This window comes from Notamacropus eugenii, chromosome 6 (assembly GCF_028372415.1).
Source record: "Notamacropus eugenii isolate mMacEug1 chromosome 6, mMacEug1.pri_v2, whole genome shotgun sequence".
Taxonomy (NCBI): domain Eukaryota; kingdom Metazoa; phylum Chordata; class Mammalia; order Diprotodontia; family Macropodidae; genus Notamacropus; species Notamacropus eugenii.
This window is the reverse complement of record NC_092877.1, coordinates 173,568,420-173,591,180: the sequence shown is the minus strand read 5'-3', so window position 1 is coordinate 173,591,180 and position 22,761 is coordinate 173,568,420. Positions and strand designations below refer to the sequence as shown.

General features: G+C 38.4%; 1 protein-coding gene across 21 annotated transcripts in view; it reads left to right on the top strand.

Moving 5' to 3' along the window:
* The window catches only part of MAP4K4 (mitogen-activated protein kinase kinase kinase kinase 4), a 279,292-nt gene that overhangs the window by 168,104 nt on the left and 88,427 nt on the right, over positions 1-22,761 (top strand). The window lies entirely within an intron of this gene.

Here is a 22,761-nt window from a genome sequence, read left to right as displayed (position 1 = left end):
TTAACTTGCTTGGATGTTATTTTTCTCATTTGTGATATGTAGGTATTAGAAAATTTGTATTGAGGGTATTGGAATCAGGGATTCTTAAGCCCTTTTTAGTGTCCTGGACCTTGTTAATAGGCTGATAAAAGACTATGAACTCCCTTCTCAGAATAATGTTTTTAAATGCATAGAACATAGAGCATTATCCCCCAAGCAATCATTTGTGGATGTGGGAAGTCCATATGTATTCTCACATTGTATATACTTTTTGTACATTTCAATGAAATAACCAGTTGTGGTGATTTTTTTTTCTACCTCTGCGAATGCTGTTCCTTATTTAGGATGGTTCTTTGGGAGGAGGAGTGATACTTGAGATGACTATAATGATATAAGAAACATACCAATAAAAACTTATAAAACTTAAAAATATATGTATGTGTATGTATGTATATATATATATATATATATGTATGGCATTACAAAGGAAACAAATATATTGAAATAAAATTATCAAAATATTTTTTTTAAAGTTTATGTACTGTAGGTTAAGAACTCCTTTAATAGATGATTTATAAGACCTTTTAAGTTCTAAACCATTATGTATTCTTTGAGATGAGTTTGAGGCCTGGAGTATTAGAGTTGGTTTTGGTAGCATTCTGATTATCAGGAAACTCTTAGTGTGAAGCAGAAGTTATGTCTGTCATGGAGACCCTACATAGATTTGATGGGGCCTACCCTTGTATAAAGAGATTCTTGTGATCATCTACCCATATTTTGTAACTTTGGACTGCAAATCCAATAGAAAAGGGTGTTTCCCATGGGACAGGAATAATTATAGGGACTGTACTTAACCCTAGCTTCTTAATAAGAACCATTGATTTTAGGATCATAGTTCTAAAGCTAGAAGGGACCTTAAAGGCCATCTAGTCTAAAAGCCCCCTTCATTTTTCAGATGAAGAAACTGAAACTGAGGGAAGTTAAGTGAGTTGCCCATAGTCATTTTTCAGTCCTTTCTGACCTTTCTCAGCAGGATAGTATGAGAAATGGAAGTAAAAATCCGGACCCTACTTGGAGCTTTCTAAACTTATTTGTGATCATTCAAAGAACACTTAGCATTCAGATATGTGTGTATATATACACACATTTTCTCCTTGAAGTCTTTCTTTGAATAATTGAAAAGAAATGAATTCCTTAGCTTCAGTTTGCCTAAATAGACAATTAACATTTAACCAAAGGCCCTTAAACCTGGAAAGAACCTCTGGTATTAATTATGCCCTCTTGGGGTTTTTGTGATGGTGGTGGTGATTATTTTGTTTTGGTTTTTTTTGGAGAGGGTTGAGGCTCTGTATTTTAGGGGAAATAACTTGCCCAAGGTCACACAACTAGTTAGTATATGTGTAGGACTAGAAACCAGAACTCTACTTACTTTTGGTCCTTTTTCCGCTGTGACATGACTTCTCTCCAGTTTCTACCTCATTTTAATCATACCACTTGTCCATAATGCTAACACAGTATCTCTTCTTATCATGTGTTGTTTATACTGATATACTTAGATGCTCTAGATTGGAAGTTCTCTAGGGCAGAAATGTTCATTTTATTTAAATGGTCATTTCACTCCTTTCTTTCTTGCCTCTGATGGTGCCACATGTTAAGAAGTTATTAATAAGTGTTTCTAGGAGGCACTTAGGTGTCACAGTGGGTATGGAGTCAGAAAGAACTGAGTTAAAACCCTGTCTCAAATGCCTAACTAGCTAAATAACCCTAGGCAAGTCACTTAACCTCTGTTTCCTTCAGTTTTCTCAACTGTCAAATGGGAATAATAATTGCACCTACTGCTCCAGGGTTGTTGTGAGGATCAGATAAGATGATATTTGTATACACAGTGCCTGGCACATAGTAGGCACTTAATAAATGCTTGTTTTCATCTTTTTTTAATCTTTGTGTTTTTGTGTATAGTCTCCCCCTTTCAATTTGTACTAACCTACAGTAGCTGTTCCTTGGCAGGTATTCATGTTGTTGACTGACGGTTCATTCTCATTATTTTTGTTAACACATTAAATGAATAGATGAAAAGCATTGTTTGGAAGGAAAGGAAGTAGACATTCTGTTCAGTGTCTCTAGGAAGTCTTGAACTTAGTCTGAAGTTTATGATTTTAATGGTTTGAGACCATATGAAAGCATGACTTCATCTTTGTGCTACTTCTACTCATCCAAAGCCTCAGTTGCTGGAGCCAGGGGAAAAAAATAGGTAGCTGGTGGCCAACCTTTTGTTAATGTACTTTTTAGAAGTTAGTGAGCCTGCTTGACAGGGGGGCAGACATAAATGTCTAGTGTGAAGACATTCTTGAATTCCTTCCAGTTTTGTTAGGCCTGCTGGACAGAGCTTGTGGTCCTCTCTGAGAATCTCATCTTCATTGCAGCAAGGCTTTAGCTCTTCATAACCCAACTGCTTCCTGGATTTCCAGTTTTTGTAGATCATTCTTGCATCCACATATTTTTAAGATCCTATAACACTGGTCTCCTTGTTCTTCCTTGCACAAGATACTTCATTTTCTGGGCATTTTCACTGACTGTCCTCTGTGCCTGGAATTCTTTCCCTCCTGGTATTGCCAAAGCAATCAATATTCACAGCACTGATGGCGACTGTGAATATGCCAGCATATTTTTGAATTACAAAGTATAACACACTCTCCATATAGAAGGGAAAAGAAAAACATTTATTCAGACACCAGAAAGCCAAATATATCATAGCAACAAAGAAATCCATCCTAGTAACCAAGAAACCCATACAAATTATCAGGCTTTTCCACAAACGAACACCCGCAAGCAGAATGCCCTTCTCTCACTCGCAGCCAACTACCTGCTTTCTCTCTCTCTCCCAGATCTGACTGGTCTTTCTCACTTCCTCTTAGCTCCACTTTTCCTGTTCCTCCCACCACAGACTCATGTGACTCTGGCTTCCATGTGACTCAAGCAGATCACATGGGCCAATTAATGAATGGGAAAGATCTTCCCATTATGCAAAAATACATTAAAATACATGAACAATACACTCCCCTTCTGTCTCTTGGCTTCCTTAAAATCCCAGCTAAAATCCCACCTTCTTCAGCCTTTCCCAGTCCCCTTTAAATGCTAATGTCTTTATTGATTATCTACAGTTTATGCTCTCTATATTTTATTTGTATGTAATTGTTTGCATGTTGTCTCCCCTATTAGACTGTGAGCTTTGAGCAGGGAATGTTTTATTTTTCCCTCCTTCCTTCCTTCCTTCCTCCCTTCCTTCCTCCCTTCCTTCCTCCCTTCCTTCCTTCCTCCATTCCTTCCTTCCTCCCTTCCTTCCTTCCTCCATTCCTTCCTTCCTCCCTTTCTCCCTTCCTCCCTCCCTCCTTTCCTCCCTTTCTCCCTTCCTCCCTCCCTCCCTCACTTCCTCCCTCCCTCCCTCCCTCCTTCCCTCCCTCCCTCCCTTCCTTCCTTCCTTCCTTCCTTCCTTCCTTCCTTCCTTCCTTCCTTCCTTCCTTCCTTCCTTCCTTCCTTCCTTCCTTCCTTCCTGTCTCTCTCACTGTCTCTCTCTCCCTTCTTTCCCTGTCCCTCCCCCCTTTCTTTTCAGCCCCCTAGCACAGCACCTGACGTGTAGTAGATGCTTAATAAATACTCGTTGATTTGACTAGTGACAGTTTCTTTTTTTCCTTATATTTTTAAAGTTGTATTTCTTGCTGCTTGACCTGAGTCCTGTTTTTACTTAATTGAGAAAACTGCTGTGTGGATTATCTTGAAGTTGCAATTTTTAGCATCTGTAACTTGACTTTTTTGGTAGGAAAGGACCATTGTTTTCCGGCAGGTAATTAGCCAACAGCAACTCCAGCCTTTTAACAGAACTGTGACATCATGTCTGTGATAGACGGACCCTAGCATCTTGTGACTGTTCATTGTTAATTGACTCTCTCAGCTGTGAGGTTTCCATGCGTGCTTGGCAGCACCAACACCAAAAACATCTGGTCTAAGAATATAGTTTTCTTCTGCTGGCAGCTGTATGAAAATTATTTTGTGCTTAATGGAGTTGTGCCAAGTACACTTAGTTGTGATAGAGCACATGAGGACTGCGCAGAGATTCAAGAACCTTAAGGTGTTTTGTTTACCACAGACCTAAGAATCTCTTTCAGTGTGTTAAAGGGATGACAACCTCACCCATTGACTGTTCCATTGTGTGTGCGTGCATGTGATCAAGGAGGGAGAGGCGCTGAGATGGTGGAGTGAAATGAACATTTTTGCTGACCTCTCTAGCTGATGAAAAGTACAAAAGAAATTTGAAATCATGGTGTATAGAAATGAGTGACCTTTTTTGTTCACTTCTAAGATTGTGTCCATGGATTTTTCTCATGATTAGGACTTCATTGTCCACAACAAGATGGACCAATATGAAGGGAATGGAGATCTTATTCCCAAATGACCATCCCCAACTGATTTTTCCATGCATTGTCTTCTTCAGAGCTCAAGTCTCCTTTTCTTTCCTCACCGTGTTTATTTTTTAGGTGAGGGCAAATGAGGAAGACAGTAACTGGTTATGAATTTGGAAGGATGAGGTGACTCACCTAGCACAGTGGTGCCATAACTAGGCACCCTCTTGCTTGTTGGCTGACAGACCTGGTGGTATTGGAGAGGAGTGGTACTGTTGTGTCATTTTGTTTGTGAAAAGATGGTGAGGTATGGGTTGGAAAGCTGCCATCAGCATATCATCATTCCACTTTGTGCGTATGTTTCTTTTAAGCTGTCATGGACCATCTCTCAGAATGTCCAGTGGGACCCATTCATTTGAGCAAGGAATTATTGACTTAAATCTAGTTTTTATTTTGTTCCTTATTTATAAGGCTCTTGAGGAGGGAAGTGACTTCAGATACTATCTTGATTCCTCCCCTCCCCCATTTTGAGGGGCTTGAGCAACCTCCTATTGTAAGATAAGCAGTCAGTCATTTTCACTTCTGTGCTCCTTTTTTTTTCCGCCAACTGTCCCCCTTTCTCCTGTTCTCTTTGAAGCCTGAGATTTCTAAACTGCAACTCCCTCATGGCCAAAATCAGGCAGAGAGATCCAGACATTCACTATATCTTCCATTCTTGGCTTTTTCTTGATTGTCATTCAGAATACATTGTAGGATATAATAGTGAGAGGGGGGATTGTGGGATTCCTATGATCTGGGATGTTTGAAAGTAGGCAGGCAGATGGCATGTGTGATTGCCTCTCTGAAATACCCTGTAGAACCTGCTCCCCCCTCCACTTGTTTCCCAAATCTCAGATGCTAACGTCAGCCAAGTGATCTGGACACTAAAAGCCATCTCAGGGCAACACAGTGTAGTGAAAAGTGCATTGAATTGGAGAGGCTGAATGCTTTGCTTTTCTATTGAATGGCTGTGTGACCATGGACAACATCTTTATCTGTAAAAGAATGTATCTTTTTTATCTTTATCTTTAGAAAAAGAGTTTTTGCCTGGACAAATCACTTAACCCCAGTTGCCTCAAAAAAAAAAAAGTTGAATTTTTCTGGAATAATTTCTAAGATGACTTCAAACTCTTAAATTCTGGAAATCCATATTTTATTAATACAACATGTTACAGTTAGAATATTAGTGCTTTATATTTTTTAAGGTATTGTCCTATATAAAGTATTTTCTGATCTTATTTGAGCCTCACTTCTATAAGTAAGATCCTGCAATAATTATCTTCATTTTGTAGGTAAAGAAACTGAGGCTTTGAGAGGGTAAGCAGTTAGCCAAGGCTATGTGGCCAGTTAGTAACAACTCTGGGATTCTGGAACCTAGGTCTTTCTTTCCATCAGACTCATATCTCGTTATCATATCATATCAGTTATCATATCAGTGTTAAAGTCCAGTTCTCCAGGTGGTTTCTGGCTCTTCAGAACGATCTCCTTTCTTCTTCCCTCTTTTCTCTCCTCCCTCTCCTTCCCTCCTCTCCTCTCTTCTTTCTCCTCTCTATGCTGTCTCTTCCTTCTTCTTCCTGCCTTCCTTCCATGAAGCTTTTCTTTAGATGCAAATAAGAACCAGCAACCTCTGAGGACTTTTTCTATTCCTGTAGTTTTAAGGTGTTTAGCCTATTGGTTTCCATTTATGCAAGATATGTAAGAAAATGTTTTAGATAACTTCATTTATTTTGCCATTTGGGAAGTAAAGAAGAAGTAAGAGATCTAGTAGTGATTTTTAAAAATCAGCCCACAAGCATTTGTTAAGCACTCCTTATGTGCCAGGCACAGTACTAGGCAATAAAGCTTAAAGAAAAAGCAAAAACCATTTCTGCCATCAGGGAGCATCTATCTAATGGGGGAGACAACATATATAAAATCAGTACATATGAGATCAATGGCAGAATATTTGGAAGTGTGGCCTCCGAATGAAGGCACCAGAGGCTAGTAAATTTGGAACTAATTGTGGTATGTAAGAAACATTCTACTTTTGGTCCAGAGTAGAATAGTTATAAAATAAAAGAATTAGGAATTTTAGGCATTTGTATGGCAAATGGAAATGATGTAGGTCTCTCACTTAACAAGAGGCCTGTTTTGCTGTTTTTTTAAAAGCTGTTTATATTTTGACTTTTATTAGGAAATTGAAAATTCATTCTGTTGATTCCCTATATTCCTATTTATAATAATTATATTCAGATAACTTTTAAAAAGCAGAAATGTTCCAACTTTTAGCTGTAGTATTATTCTGGGCTCAGAAGAAGCCATAAAATAATAATGGCCAAAGCAAAAATAGTGCCAGTAGGAGAGTGCCTTATCCTGCCTTAATTCCCCTAAGTTTTGTGCCTGTCAACTGCAATCCATAGAATCTATTTTTTTCTGAATTTATTATTTATTTGACCTTCATTTAATTTTTTTTTCGAGTTCTGAGTTCTTTCCCTGCTCCCCATCCCTCCCCTACGCATTGAAGGCAAAAAATGTGATATCAGTTATACATTAGAAATCATACAGAACATATTTCCATATTAGCCGTGTTGCAAAAACAAAGCAAAAAAAATGAAGTGAAAAATTTGTGCTTCATTCTGCTCCCAGACTCCATCAGTTCTCTCTCTGGAGGTAGGTAGCAAGTTCTTCCAAATTGTCTTCAATCATTTCATTGATCAGAATAGCCAAGTCACTGTAGTTGGCTTATCAGACAAAAATGGCTGTTACTCTGTACAGTCTACTGCTCCATATGGTTCTGCTTCCCTTGCTCTCATCAGTTTATTTGTCTTCCCTTGTTTTTCTGGAGCCATCTTGCTCATCATTTCTTATAGCACAATTGTTCTTCATCACAATCATATACCACAGTTTATTCAACCATTCCTCATTGACTGGCATCACCTCGATTTCCAGTTCTTTGCCTCCACAAAAAGAGTTGCTATAAATATTTTTGTACATATAGGTCATTTTCTTTTTTTTTTAAATCTCTTTAGGATCTAGACTTAGTAGTGGTATTGCTAATCAAAAGGTATCTATAGTTTTATAGCCCTGGGGGCATAGTTCCAAATCATTCCCCAGAATGACTGAATCAGTTCACAACTCCACCAGCAGTGCATTATTGTCCCAGTTTTTCCACATCCCTTTTGACGTTCATCATTTTCCTTTTCTAGCTATCCAATCTGATAGGTGTGAGGTGGTACCGCAGAATTGTTTTAATTTGCATTTCTCTATAGTGATTTAGAGCATTTTCTATGACTATAGATAGCTTTTACTTCTTCTGAAAATTGCTTGCTTCTACATATAGCATTCCAGAGGTGGAAAATCCCTTAATGAGGAGTCAGTTAAATTCCTTCTTCAGCACAGAGATGAAGAATCTCCATCCCCAGTAAATGAACTGACTGACCCAAGCTCGCCCTGCTAGTTAGTGGCAGAAACAGGGTTAACTCAAGACTTCTAACTTCATTGTAGTGCTTTTCCACCTATACCCAAATAAGAACCACATGAGTTTTCATTTTATTCTGAAAGAAGTACAATTGTTGTTTGTTTCAATTGTGTCCGACTCTATGCGACCCCATTTGGGATTTTCTTGGTAAAGATACTGGAGTGGTTTGCCATTTTCTTTTCCAGCTCGTTTTATAGATGAGGAACTGAAGTAAATAGGGTCAAGTGACTTGCCCAGGATCACACAGCTAATAAGTGTCTGAGGCCATATTTGAACTCAGGTCTTCCTGACACTAGGCCCAGCCCTCTATCCACTGTGCCACCTAGCTGCTCAAGAAGTGGTCATTTGTTTTTCAAATCTGGAATATTGGGCATAGAAATAAGAACTAATTGGTAAGACAACTTTATAAAACCAAAGTAATTACAATTTAAAACTGCCCTGAGACTTTGAGGACACCCTGAGTGTGATCTGCTGAAAGAATACCATATGATATCGTGATGATTAGTTTTAAAATGCCAGTGTAGCATAACAAATTTCTAAGTTAGATTCCCATGTTCTAAAACCTAAAGACAAAAAACCAAAACAAACCAGGCTTTCTTTTTTTTTCAAATCACTGAATCTAAAGACATGAGGCCCTTGAACCCAACATGCCAAAAAGAGGAATGTCTTTCATTACATACATGCATGCACACTGCCCTCTGTCTTCCTCTGAGAATATAAAACTCGATCTTTTTGTGCTAGCTTTGATAGGTAGATTTGGAAATTAGGTCATGGCGTTGGAATATCTCCCCTTGATATAAGGAATGCAGATATCATAACCCAAATCTTTTATGGTGACTTGTCTTTTGGCTTGTATTCAGATTGTATAGGTGCTTCTTTCCTTGCCCTCCTTTCCCCCTGTCATTTGCCTTTAGTGTGTGTAGCAGTAGGCGTAAACCCTTTGTTAAAATAAAGGAACAGTTTGTGCTTTAAGTTTAATAAGTTAATACCATCATTGTCCACATTATTTTTGATATGAGTTTTATTGCCTTCCTGTGTGTTTTTGTAGTGACAAATGCTGTACTTTTGGTTGGCTTATTACATTAGGTCATTTTAAAAAAGTGTGTGTGTGTGTCTGTGTCTGTGTCTGTGTCTTTTTGTCTTGGACCCCTTTGGCATTCTGGGAAGCTTAGGGGCTCTTAGAATAATTTTTTTTAAGTGCATAAGATAAAATGTACAGGATTAAAGAGGAAATAAATTCTGTTGGAATAAAATTATCAAAATCTTAAAACAGCTAAGTTCATAGGCCCTTTACCTCCTGAATGGTTTTTCTCCCTTATTTATGGCCCCCTCCCCTTCTTTACACACATGAAATTGGCCTTTAGAACTAGCGCTTATTGGAAGCGTTTTTCTTTCCACAGAAATTGTGCAGATTAAAAAACAACCCTAGTAGTATCCTGCCTTAAAAGCCTAGATGTAGAGGGCTTTGTATTTGTAAGAGAGTAATAATAATCTTTTGTTTGGGAGTATATAACTTAGACTCCCCTCCTTCCTCAACATTATGTCTTGAGACATAGATGTACTTACGTTAATGGTTATTTTTTGATGAAAAGCATACATATGGTGGTGATATATTCTCTCTCAGGCCTGTTATAGTTGAGTTCATTTACATCAAAATTTCATTTATGTTGATTCTTTGGATTTGGAGCATATTTTCTCATAGAAACAATGTTATGTAGAGTGATTAGATTTCTAGGCCATTTGACAAAAGTCTCTTTAATGCTTAATGTAGCTGAAGTATCCATTACTAGTGTTAACCTTGAGTCCTCCTGACACTTGAGGGAAGTGGAGGAAATGAGGAGGCCAGTTTCTTCATGAACAGTGAGTAGAGAGAGTAGGTGGAGGTTTCCACCAGCCCAGATGTAGGGCAGGGGTTTGCTGTGGTGTAAGTGGGTAGCAAGGTCCTGGGTCAGAAGTGGGTAGGGTGATTCTTGGCCACCTGAAAGTTGAGTGTTAGTAAATCAGTGACTGATTGTCTGCCAATTGGCCAATAATTCAGTCAGATAGCAGCTCCAATCAGGTTACAGCTTTAGATGAACCCTCCTGGATTTTTGAGTAGAAAAGATTGTGATGCTTAATCACTAGAAAGTTTTCTTAAATAGATTTAGACTTATTTTGTCATTCTCCTATTCTTCCTGAAATGTATTTATCCTGCTTTATATTTAATTCTTACAGAAAAATACAAAAATTACAAATATATATGCCTTCCCACCTAATTTTAAGTCGCCCTTAGAAAAAAGTGTTGCCTTTGTGTTTGATTTAGGTTATGTTCTCAGCCTTGTATTTGGTAGCGAGAGCAAAAAATTATACCCCTCCCCCCCAAAAGGCTTGAAAAGCCACAAGAAATGATGCAATATATAGACCATAAATTCTTGGATCATGAGTTCAGAAAAACTTGAATGGATATACTGGATATACTGCTGATAAGGGAATATTAATGTCTTCTTTAATCCTCGAACATTTCTTATTAAATTAAAATTTGGGAGGCATCTTTTACATTGCTTTGAAATTAAGTTAATTTTGGAATATGTTTCCCTGTGCTCCACCTACGTAAGTTCCTTCTTCTTCCCTCTTTCTTTCCTTCCTTCCATCCCTCCCTTTCTTACTCTTTTTCCTTTTTCTCTCCCTTCCTATGTCCCTTCTCCCCTCCCACAAGAGAGGTGTACTTTTCTCAGCTATTTTTAAGGCTTATGGTTCGCCTTCATATATTTCTTAAGGTATTGAGACATTTCATGTCAGTATTACTGGAAAGAGTTCAGGACAGGATCTACAATATTTTAGCCATTTTGAGGAGTGGAGTGGGGGTGTAAAAGACTCATGAAGAGCTTTGCAATATTAATTTAATAAAATTTGTGTTTTTGTTTTTAAATTCTTCCATGTATTAGAGTAAAACATTACTACTTCACAGATGATCTACTGTTAGTTTCTGTGTAAAAGGTTATTATTTAATCCATTAAAACTCTTCCAAAGCAAGCCGTGGTGAAATGGAAAGATGGTTAGATTGTGAAGTGAAAAGACCAAGGTTCTAGCGATCTACTTTGAGAAAATCGCTTAACCCTCTCAGGACCTGTTTCCTCATTAATAAAATGAAGGGGTGGTAGGGAGAGCACAGATTGAGTCTCTCAGGCCCTCCCACTTCTGAAATTCTGTGGTTCTTATACTGACCAGACATGAATTACACTGGGGAAAAGGTATCTTGTTGGTTGCATACATAGGGCATAACTTTAAACTCAGCATGAAAAGGGAAAACCCCGCCTGGAATTTATAGAAAACTTTCAGAACTGCTGTGGAAAAATCATTTGTCAGCAGTGATTACACTGCATCCAAGTTTTAAGACGAGTTTAAATAGCAATGCAATTTAACTAAATTTCTCCCAGTTTTAGCTGGCATATATAGGAGCTGTCAGTCCAGTGTCTGAATTAATAGATTCCCATATCTACTTAATACAAAGGGGTCACTCTAAGATGATTCCTAAATCGAGTTTATTATTATTTCTCTCCAAGTTGCTATTTAAGTTTTTAAAAAATCTTTTCCTTCCCAGTTACTATAGTACAATAGAAAGTAGGAGGGTGGAGGCCAGAGAAGACAAAGTCAGAGGAAGATTAAAGGGGAAAGAATTGAGAAACACCAGAAGTCTCCTAAGGGTCATTCCTACCTAGGAGATAACAACTGAGCACAGAGCTATGTAATTGGAAGAAGAAAGGCTTTGCCTCTCTCTTCTCAGAGTGTGGTCCACAATCTGGTCTCTTGTTTTAATTTGACAATTTCTATTCTTTTGGTTCTGGTATGAATTAATAATTCCCTTATAACATTTAATGAAAACCACACATTCCCACACTGTTCCCGTCAGTCTTGTTGAGGGTTCTACTTTCTTTGTTTTTGGAATGGGAGGTAGATGGTCCATGATGTCTTTCTTTGGAGTTTGAAAAGTAGCCTGTGGACCCCAAAAATTTATCCTGAAGGTCAAAATCCAAATTCTTAGAATCAAAAAAACATCATGGTCTGTGTTTACTCATGAGCCAATAGAAAGAAAATTATAATTGTGGAGGTTGAAAAACCAATAAAAAAGCCAGTAGTTAATTTCTATTTAGCAGGAGTGTTGAATGTCCACTGTGTTTTCAGCATGTGCGCATGGACACACACGTACATACACAGCAGTTAGGTGGCACAGTGGATAGAGTGGCCAGGTCAGGAACCAGGAAGACCTGAGTTCGAATTTGGCCTCAAACACTTCCTAGCTGTGTGATCTGGGTCAACTCACTTAACCTTGGTTTCCTCAACTGTAATATGAATGTGAGAAGGAAATGGCAAACCTCTCTAGTATTTTTGCCAAGAAAACCCCAAATGGGTCATGGAGAGTCTGAAATGACTGACTAACAATAAAAATATTCAAACCTTTATTTAAATAGGTGATCCAGATGATGTCTGTCACAGGGAGGGTAAGACAAGGCTGAAGGCAGGGACAGGGGCAAGAGCCACCAGAATTACTTGAGTTACTACATAGTTAATCTTCTGCCTCCAGAGTGTTAGAAAATAGTTTGTGGGCATGTCTATTTAACTAGTTGTTCATCTCAATACAGAAGGTCCAGCCTCTCCATTTAAACACATGTTTGCCGGGAGCACCAACATAGACATAAATTAGAAGGCAAAATGTGAGATTAAATCCTGGATGTGTATGGCGGGGATACCTTATGGAAATACTTTTTAGAGGAGGGGAGAGAACAATTGGCCTTTTGTAGTCCGCTAGATCTCTGCCTTTGTGCCTTCTCCTGCTTGGAATGATGGACACCTAGATCTCTTCTCAAGCTGTGGTGATAGGGGAGGGTTGGAGGAATCCTCTCTTTCTTGTTTAATAGCTCACGCCAAGGCTTTGTTTTTAGTTGCACGATTTTGCAAATGTGTGGTTACCCTGGTAACACTATTGTGAGAAGAGTACGAAGGTGAGCATATTTATAGTCAAGTTATCATCTCTTTATCTGACATTGGAAAATTTAAATAGGTTCATGGGTTAATTGTTGAATCAGGCAAGTAAAATTTGTGTTTAGGTAAAGCCTTCTGATGGGCATGGTTATGTAGTAAAAAAAAAAAATGGGGGCGTAGGTGGGAAAAAGGGAAGGGAACCTGATGGTGAGGTTGGCCTCTTAATAGCATCTGAGTATAACAGATAATTTTAATTGCTCATATACCAATCACTGTCTTCAAAACAACTTTATGTTAGGTAGATGGGGAAAATACCATATCTCCCTATTTTGTTATAAATAAGGAACCCATGGATCCAAGTTGTGCTTTGCTCACAGTGGTAGCACTGAGATAAAATCCACATCTCCTGCCTCCAAATTTGATGTTCTTTCTCTTCTACCACATTGCTGTCCATGACAGTCACCTCTCTTTTGTGACCCTGGACAAGTTGGTCAGTTTTGTTTTTTCCTTAGCTTTTAAGTGGGGATAGTACTATGTACATTTAATGAGGTAATTTATCAATTGCAGTCAAGATATGAATACCAAACCTTTTACATTTATTGATAATTAAATTATGTGTATTAAAAAATTCAGTATGTAAATGCCAAATAGGAAAAGTGAAGTCCTCATGGTCTAGCCATGGTTTTTTGCAAGATTAACCATGGACATTCCCCTGTACTCATTATGTTGTTGGCACCTGGCAGAAAGCGTACTTTGGACACTCAAAGGAATGTTACCATCCAGACTTAAATGTTAGTATCACTGCCACAGTGACTTGGGGGAAAGAAAGGAGGAAAAGGAGGAAACAGAAACGAAGCATTGTGCTTAAATAGCCTTTCATGCAGATTATTCGAACATGTGTTCATACAGCATTGCTGGCATTTTCTGACGTCCTTTAGAAACCAGATTCTTCCTGCTTTCTTGTCTCTTGGCTGTATTTTTATTTCCTTACTGTTTGCAGCATTGTAATTCTTCTATGTTGATTTGGAAGTAAAAAAAAAAACCCATAAAAAGTGCACTACACGGGCCATCTTGTTTTAGAGCACATTTTCATCTTTTTGTTTGATTCTCACTGAAGTCCAGAAATGGGTTTTTTATGTATTTCCTTTGGGTCACTGTACATGAAAAGGAAGTCTTCAGATTTAGGGTTATTGGGCTGGGAAACACTTGATTACTCAACATCTCACTGGCTGGATGCAACTAACAATGGCTGTCGCTCTCATCTTAGACCTTTTCTTTGGGGATTGAACCTGTTGGAAGGCAAAGAATTGGATACATTTGACTAAATCCTGGAACTGCTTTCCCTAGGATGTTTCATCCATCTCACCTGATAACCTTTTCCCAACTGTTTCTACTGCTTTCCCTAACCTCCTCCCCCTTTTTCTGGCCTTAGTTAAACTTCTTTAAACAAAACTTCCTTTGGTTTTATCCCTAATATACAGCATCTGCATGTGGGCCCTTATGTACTGAATTTCTTGTCTCAAGTATTAAGAACTTTTCCCACTCAGGAGCAGTTGCTATTTAGGGTGTGATTACATAAACTTACTTGCATGTGGTCCGTGATTATACATATGACAACATCAGTGGGCAGAACCCGTTGAGTAGTAATTGTCAAAAACCCACAATTTGTGAATGAAGGGAAATTCATACTGTACCTTTTAAGCAGCTCAAAGTTTGCAAATTTTCCAAGTTTCTTTAAGAAGTACTTTCAAACTATTTAATTGGTGTGGGTGTGCTTCCCCTCCTCCTTTCCCCATTTCTGCATTCCTCATTCCTCAGTTTCTGACCTATCTTTGAATTCTTTGGGGCTTCATTGAGATTTGCTAGAACTTGGGGTTCTATTGGCATCACTTTAAAAAACCAAGGGTTGCTTCCATGAGACCTAGGGGGATGGTAAATACACATCTCCTCTTTGGAAGTAGAGGGTGAGGAAGGTACAAGAACATAGATTTTCTTCATGTACGTAGGAGGCAAGGTTTATAAGATTATTTGTTTTATGGCTCTTCATCATTTTGCCCATGCTTGTTCTCTGTCAAGTGAAGGAAAAGAGCTGGCATTGGGTCCTGATGATTTTTTTCTAGGCCTAGCTTGGCACCTCTTTTGAGCTCCCTAAGATTAAAAATAGCTCTGGTTCCTGATGGATCACAGCTGGATTATTTTAATTCTCTGGTTAGAGGTTTAAGGAGTTGGGTGACTTGGGGAATTGGGTCTGTAATTCGACGAATGCCAATTTTGAGGACTCATGTCTCTGAAATATTTATACTCCCCAACCCCGCTCTGGAGTATGGAGAATCAAATTACTACAGGAAGTAGAGAAGAGGAGGCATGTGACTGAGGATCAGTTTTGCAGTATAGTGGCAGTGGAGAATGGAGGGGGGCTGAGTGAAGTGATATGATGAAATACTTGGATTAGAGGTCACAGAACATGGGAGAGTATAGTTAAATTATGGGAACAGCTAGGTGGCACAATAGGTAGAGCACTGGACCAGGATCAGGAAAAAATCTTTCTGAGTTCAAACCTGGTCCCAGACACTCCCCAGCTGTGTGACCATGGGTAAATCACTTAACCCTATTTGCCTTAGTTTCATCACCTATAAAATGAGCTGGAGAAGGAAAAAGCAAATCACTCCAATGTCTGCTAAGAAAATTACTCCATTTGAGAATGGGGTCATGAGGAGTCAGAATTGAAAAAAATGACTGAAAATAGTTAAATTATGGCTCCAGGCTTCTTAGCACACTCTTCTTTTGAAGATAGAGCAAATCAGGTAACTTTTTTTTTTTTTTAATAAGAGGCCAGTGTGAAGAATTCCTTACAATTGTAGGAATGGATCGGAGGATTATGTGTGACAAAAACCAACATGGCATGGAATATGGTGCGTCTTTGAATTCTGCTCATAAGGATTACTTTTCTGGAGGTTTATCAGAAGTCCCGTTAGTCCTTTAAACATAGTTCTGTGGTGGGGACTCCTGAAGTCATTATATCAAGGGTTCTAGGGAACATCGTATATGTTGTCCATCATTTTTTGAGGTGTTGCTTTCAGTTGTGGATGACCATGGCCAAAGAGATTTAGGAACAATCATCTTTTCCCAAATGCTCTTGTTTTCTAGCCACAGCTAGCCTTATTTTCTCCTCTTAGGAATAGATTAAGATCCATTCATTCATGATTTGATTTTCATTTATTATCTTGACTGCTACTTTTTCCTAGAAGCTTTTTCTTTCTGGATCACTGACTGTATTTCTCCTTCCTTATGTTTGTAGCACTATCGTCCTCTCTGATTTGTGCTATAGGTCTTATTAAAGGTCACTTTTTTCTCCTACTGTTATACAGATGCACTCCAAAATAAATGATGCTTGTCAAATAAGCCCAGGTCTACTTCTCCATACCTACTGCTTTGAGTACCGCTCCCCCCCACCAACGTTTGTTTCCAAAACAGACAACTCCAACTGATTTTTTTAATATCTGGAAATCTATCATTTCTGTTAAATTATAATGTCAGAGCACCCTTGTTCAGATGACCTTGTATACAGTTTGTTAATAATGTAGTGAATAGGAAACAGATTAGGGACTGCCTGTAATAATGGTGAGATACAAATCTGTTAACTGACTTTACCAGTTACCCATTTCCTATTATACATTGTTGCTTGAGTGAAATTGGTAACAGTAACTAGTGGCAAAGTGAATGTTGAGTACTGACTCTGGCATCAGGAAAACCCAAGTTCAAATCCAGCTTCAGATACTTACTAGCAGTGTGAATCTGGGCAAGTTGCTTGTGTTTTTTTTTTTTTCCTCGGTTTCCTCATCTGTAAAATGAGCTGGAGAAGGAAAAGGCAAACAATTCTGGTGTCTTTGTCAAGAAAATCTCAAATAATGGGGTCATGAAAAGTTGGAGAAAACTAAATTAAAAAAAGACAACTGAAACTAGTGTTACTATAGAACATTAGAAAATCCTCACTCAGTTTATTTAGACTTGAGAAAAATGAAAACTGGAAATTATTTTACTACCTATTTGCTTGACAGTTTAAGTTCCAGAGCAGCATATAAGTTATATTGCATAGCACATAAGTTTTGGGGATTTTGGAGTTCCCACAGAATTTGTTTCTGGTCTTCCTGTGATTACTGACATTGCTAAACTGTCTTTCACTCTTTGTGGTAGCATGACTCAAGTAAAGTGACACCAAAAGAGAGGGGAAGGGAATAATTTTTGTAAGGGGATGAGGGTCTTCTTAACCTGCTGCCCCTCCCCACCTATATATTTAAACTTTGAATCACAAAGGAGGTTTGAAAGTGTCCTTTATTTTCTCAGCTTCCCGTCTTGACCCTGCCATCACCACCTCCCCAGTTTCAGGGCTGCCCTTTTTAAGTAACTCTTCCTTATCATATCATTTGCATACTGGTTGAGTGACATAGGCATCAGAAGATATTCAACAAGTCCATATCTTCTGGAAGGACAGGGAAGGTCCTAATACAATAAATTTATATTAGGCCTTTGTTGCATTTGGTAAATGGGGTGCTCACAAGACCAAAAAATATAAAGTTTGGGGTATTTCTTTTGAGGCTACACAAGTAGTAGTGCTTTAGAAAAAGAGAGATGTAAAAACAAACAAAAAAACCACCAAAAACCAAAGTTACAAGTGGAAGGAGCTTAGGCTCTGTGTTCTGTAATCCAAAAACCTGGGTTCAAATCTCACTTTTAACTTACTGATCATTGACCTACTACTGTATAATAAGCGCTTCTCTGCACCTGCACAACTCCCAAGGGTACAAGAACCACATTAAAATGTAATTGTAAAAATTTGTTCCATGAAATAAATAAAATATATAAAAATATAATACAACCCAGCTAGTGTTAATCTGTGGTTTTCTGAGTCAGTATGTCACCCACATTTCTATTTGAGTTTTATGCCAGTGGCATAAAATACTGCTAAATGACTTTAATAGGGTTACACAATCATGTCAGTGGCAGACCTTGCCTTCAAGGCTGTGCAGAGAACTGGTCTTATTGCCTTTAATCCAAGGGCAGATCTGGGTTAAATTTCTGATCTTACGACTGTTTGAGGACTTTTATTTTGTAGTGTGTCTGGCATGACTTTACCCTTTAAAGGTTCTCAGACCTGGAAAAAGGATGACAAATAATTTGTTTCTTCCTCCAGTTTTTGATCTTTAGTAAACAGCATTTTATTTTTTCTCCAACAGGGAAGTGCTACATTCACAATTTGGGACATCAGTTAGCCCCACATGGGATTCTAGGAATAGATTGTGCTAGAGTCTAGTGAGCTGATGTGTTGGAGAATTATCTGTTCCCTTCCTTGCTAGCCAGACAACTAATAAGCATTAGCAAAACGGGGATGTACATCAGTGAGAAGACTCTTGAGAAGCTTTCTCAAGTTACCTGAGAGCTGTGGATAACCATTTGTGCCTACTCCAATGGAAGGAGGCTGGACCCTTTCGCCATGTTGCTACCACTTCTTTTTAGTCACATATCTGCCCACAAAAATAAACAAAAATTTGAAACCCTTCCCTTCCTCTTTTCTGTTTGGTGTCAATGATTAAGTGAGTGAAGGCAAGTGAAAATTTCCACCCCAATCTCATCACTGGCAGAGACAAAGATCTTTTCTGTGAGAGTTTTATGCCTATTGGTAATAATCCAAAATGGTAATTGGCATCAGCTGCATCAGATCACTAAATGGAGGTTAGCAGCTGCCTCTCCCATTGAGGAAAGAAGTCTAAGTCTTGTTCCACTCACCCAGAAAGGCAGCTTTCTCCTTTTCAGTCATCCTTGTGTTTTTTGACCAAAAAATTTTTAACACGAGGGTAGCTCCCAGATGGGAGGTGGGGGGTGATGGCAAAAGTATTTTGGTCTTAACAGAGGTGTACAGGATAAACAAGTGTGCTTGCATGGTCCTGCCAATGCAATTTAATCTTATATGCATCGTGGTGTGTGTGTGTGTGTGTGTGTGTGTGTGTGTGTGTGTGTGTGTGTGTGTGTGTGTGTGTGTGTGTGTGTGTGCGCGCGCACATGGTATATGTGTGTGTGAGATTTGAAACCAGGGGTTTAGTTTATTATACTGCCTTAAAAAAATAGCAAACTGTCATATCTGCGGTAGTACTTATTAGGACTTTAATTTCATTTAGCAGAACACTTGGCAAGTGCCACACCTATTGTATCTCCAGACTGGCTACCCCAGATTTCTGTCATACTGAGGACGTCTCCATTCCATGAAGTGTGCTGTCATCAGTTTGTGTGAGGATAGTGGTGGTGCTAAGGAAATGCATGTACGTCCTTATGGGGTCAGTTTCTCTTGAGAAAGAGCCTAAGGATTTTAGGTTGGTTTTCCTTTTGTGCCAGGAAGGAAGAATGGCTTAATGAGCTTCCTCTCCTCTCCCCTCCCCTCCCGTCCCCTCCCCTCCTGTCCCCTCCCCTCCTGTCCCCTCCCCTCCTGTCCCCTCCCCTCCCCTCCTCTCCTCTCCTCTTCTCTTTTCCCCTCCCCCCCTTCTTCCCTCCTTTTAAAAATAAAAAAAAGATTCTGGGCTAGGGTTGTTGATTTTTCTTTTTAAAAAGACTGTGGTTTTCAGTCACTAGATCCCTTTAAGTTTACTGATTGTACAAAAGGGTAAAACAAATTCAAGAGGACTTCTTATTCAATTAGCAACTCAGTTGTGGTAAATGGGTTATTTGGCTCTTTTTATTTTGCTATAGGATTAGATACCATAAAATCTAATCTGTGCCCCAGGAGTATCATCCCTCCCTTTTCCAACATGTGTTTTTTTCTGACTGAAGTCACATGCTGACTTTTTACTGGGGACTTCTTGGACCCCACAAGATCAGTTGGGCACACTCATGTCAGTTTTTGGCCAGAAGGCTCATGAAGAGTACCCAGATACTATAGGAGGGGGATTGTGGTGAGTCAGGAGGTAGCACACTCTGCCATAACACCATGCCAACAGTCTGTGGTCATTCTTATCCTACTACACCCTTTGTATAAATGTGAGGAGGGCATATAAAGAGCAGAAAATGAAACAGAATATTGTAATTAGTTATCTTTTTTGGTTATGCTAGGGACAGTGGACGAGCTTATTTTTACTTTCTCTTGGTGGAATGAAGTTCATCAAATTATTAACTACGTATTTTGTAGGAAATTTATATATTAAGCAGTACCGAAAGCAGTGTGGTACAACAGAGTCGGGGACTTTAAATTAGGAAATCTCAGGTCCAAATTCTGTGCCTTCCTAGCTGTTACTTTTTTTGGGTTAATCACTTAACCTTTTAATCCTCAGTTTCCCTGTCCATAAAATGTGGATAAGAATAATGAGAGTACTTAGTTTAGTGTAAGGCTTGAGAGAGATGATTGATATTCTTTTGAAAGCTAAAAAATTAATAATAAATAATTTAAATGACTATAAATTCCAGGTATGCTTTTTTTAAAAAAAAAAAGGTTAAAAAAATTATGCTTCTTGAAATAAAGCCCCAAATTATTTAAAAGAGAAGCATATTCTAGAATATTAATCAAATTTAATATTAGCTAAAATATCTCCAATTTGATGTGTCACATTTATTTGTTTGTATTATTACAACATTACAAATGTTTTCATTTTATTTGTCAGAATAATTTGACTTCTGTTAGCTGCTACTTGGTTTAACTTAGAGTGTTTATTTGACTGTAAGAAATAAGCATGTGCGTATGGTTTTTATGCAACTATTTTTTTATCTCCTTTTATTCTCACAACAGCCTTGGGAGGTAGGTGCTATTATTGCCCTAGTTTTTCAGATTAGGTAACTGAGGCACAGAGGTTAAGTGATTTGTCCAGGGCAAAGTGCCAGAGTCTGGATTTGAACTCAGTCCTCCTGACTCCAAGTGCAATGGACTGTTCACTGCACCACCTAGCTATCTGTACTGGTAGTGTTCAGTTATGTGTCTTGAGCTGCGTTTGAAATTGTCATTAACCCCAAAAAGATTCATGGCTGCTGCATGACTTACTGAATCTATTCAAATATATTCAGGGCTTGAGGAGTCTTAAGATTACCTGATACAGAGATATATGTGATTCAAGAGCTAAATTCTGAATATGCCTGCTCCAAGATTGTTAAACATGTTCTTGGTTTCAACATCAATCTAAAATGTGAAATCACAACGTTATAGCTAAAAAGGACACCATCAGTCATCTAGTCCAGCCCCTTTATTTTATAGCTGAAACCAAGGCCTGCAAAGTGGAAAGAATTTGGCTAAGGTCCTACTACGAGGAAGTTTAAGAAATGGGGTGGGTCTTCTGACTCCCAAGTCTATTGTTTTTTTCTGATACAAGTCAGAGTTTTCTTATAGTGCTAATTTCCTGTCATTCTTCAGTGTTTAGTTGATGATGGCATTTACTGAAGCTGAAACTTACAGTTCTTTTTGAAAACTTACCTTCACTCAGGTCAGTGAATCTGCATTTGGGGTTAGGGATGGGATAGGTTCAGCCAAAAGAGGTCAGATATCAAAAGTTCTCTTGTCCTTTGCTCAGTCTCTCCAAAACAAAACAACCGAATTGGAGGGAGGGCTCTTTGGCTGTGGATGGGTAGAGTGTATCAATGTTGTTTGTGTAAGGAAACAGGAAGTGGGGAGATTCTGGTGGACTCTATCATTATGTCTTTTCTGAAATTCTGTCCTTGAAGCATCAAAGATGGAAAATATTTTGAAGGAGGAATCTTTTTCCAGAGAGACTGGACACTTGCGTTGGTCATATTCATCATTTATTTCTCCGTGCCTGTCGTTTCGTCTTACAGTTAGTTGTCTGATTTCATGTTGAGGGAAGAGGAGCTCTTTTCCTGACTCACCATTTGTCTCTCAGCACAGTGCCTGACACGTCATAGTAAGCACTTATTAAATGCTTTATCTATCTCTCATTTAGTTCTACCCATGGAGAGTTTAAAAGAAATGACATTTTCCATTTTAACTATCCTTTTACTGAAATTTAGCATTTCCTTCAGTTGTTTTTAAAAAAAACGTTCATCTCAGAAGGGGTCCATAAGTCTCACTGGATTGCCGAAGATTGAATGGGGTGAGTCCATGCCACAAAAAAGACTTAAGAATCTGACATAACACCCAAGCTGGTGAAGATCCCCTTATTTCTAAAGGGTTTCTATATGGAACGAGAAAGGAAATTAGGACCTTCTAACTATCTTTAATACCAAAGGCATCTAGTCTTCCTTTTTAGTCTGCTTGGCAGTCTCTCCTCTCCCTCCTATGTTTTATGTTCCTTTCATCTACTTGCCCATCCTTGAGAAAGCAAAAGGTTGGAGTAAAGCTAAGAAAGACTCTTTAGTTTAACAACACTTTCTTAAGAGGCTTCAAGGAGTGTTTGGATTATATAAAACAGCAAGTAGCAATGGTTTGTTTTTCCTGACTTAGTAGATCTTTACTCAAAGTACATGTTTTCACCTCTTCTCTCCTATTTATTGTATTAACCTCTCAAGGCACCTTTGAAGGGATCTTATATTCTAGATGACTAAAGTATGTTAAACCTCATTGTTTCAAGAAAATGGATGCTTCCTTGTGTTGGGTTGTGTGTTCATAAATACATTCTTGAGTCCCAGAAAAGTGTAAGGGACAGTAGTGTTTAATACAGTATACTTTGCTGCTTTACAGATTATTATTTATCCTTTGCGATTTATGTATTACTGCTTAGACTAAGTTCTTGGCATAAGAATACGAGCATATATCTATGTGTATATACCTATATAATATACATATATGTGTGTGTGTGTGTGTGTGTGTGTGTGTGTGTGTGTATGTATGTCCCTTGCTGTTAAGGGGACCTAGAACTTTGTCTTCCTTTTTCTTCATTTCCTTTTTTGTGGGGTAAAGTAAAATAATATACATCCTTTAAGACATGTATTTTCTTTTTTTTTTTC